Here is a 1174-nt window from a genome sequence, read left to right as displayed (position 1 = left end):
AGCCCACATGGTCCCACACTGGGATTTTTGGGGTAGGGGCTACAAGGTGCTGCAGGAAGGCCAGCTGTGCTGCTCCCCCCATACCCAGCACAGACCCATCCCCCCAGTTCCCCCAGTGCAGCCCAGACCCTCCCAGGCACCCCAAGCCCACATCCCGTCCCACCAAACCCCTGTGTGCCACCAGGATGGGGATCTCCCACTCCATCCCCTCTCCCACACACCCTTAGCTTTGACCCTCCACCTGACTTGGGGTCCCCGTACCCCGGGGTGCATCCCCGCTGCGCCACTCCTTCGCAGGCGCCTGAAACCTCCCAGTTCGGCCCAGTTCAGCGCAGTTAAGTCCCGTCCTTTTTGCTGGCTCCAGTCCCTGCTTTCGTGCCGCCGGGCGAGGAGGCGCTCGCAGGGCTGCGGTTGACTCACCTCGGGCCGCCAGCACCCAGCGAAGGGTGGGGAACTGGGGGCACGAGGGTCCCCGTGGGGTGCCGAGGGGACAACGAGCCACAGACACCCCAACACCTGCGCAGGTAAGGGCTGAGCCCCTGCTCGTCCCACGTCGGGGCTGCAAACCTGCGCTGAGTTTGGGGTTTGGCTCCTCTCGCCCCACTCCGCTCTGCTCCCACCGAGGGTGGGTTGGGGGCTCCACTCACGCCTTTCTGCCGTGGATTTTCCCGTCCCCACCTTGTGGCAGAGACCTGGGGCTGGCAGGGGCTGAGCCCGCGGTGCTGGGCAAGCTGTGCTGGGAGCAGAGTGGGGCGTCCTGGGGGTCGTGCACACCTGGGCTGTGCTGGGATCTGCCAGTCCCTGGGGGGCTGTGAGGGTCCCCCGAAGGCACCAAGCCTGGGTGGATTTTTGGGGGAGGAAAGTTATGTTTCACACCGTCTGTCCCCCTTCCATCGCGGCGAGCTGCCTGCCAAGAGAAAAGGGGGATGTGCACCCCCCACTCCAGTTGCGGCTTACTGGCGAGGTTGAACTGGTTTGACTGGTCTCTCGTGCAGGATTGGGGGGGGCGGGGGGCCCGGCCCAGCACCCCCTGCACATCGGGACGGGGGGGTTGTTTACAGCTGGGGTTTGGGGTCCCCACGAAGGATGGGCACCCACCGCAGCGCGTGGGCCGCAGCGAGGTGACATTTTTCGGTGGCAGTTCTGTTCCGGGGAGGGGAGGACCCCCCCGTGT

The sequence above is a fragment of the Acanthisitta chloris genome, unplaced genomic scaffold (assembly GCF_000695815.1).
Source record: "Acanthisitta chloris isolate BGI_N310 unplaced genomic scaffold, ASM69581v1 scaffold31405, whole genome shotgun sequence".
NCBI classification, from domain to species: domain Eukaryota; kingdom Metazoa; phylum Chordata; class Aves; order Passeriformes; family Acanthisittidae; genus Acanthisitta; species Acanthisitta chloris.
The sequence above is the reverse complement of the archived record's forward strand: the minus strand, read 5'-3'. Positions refer to the sequence as shown.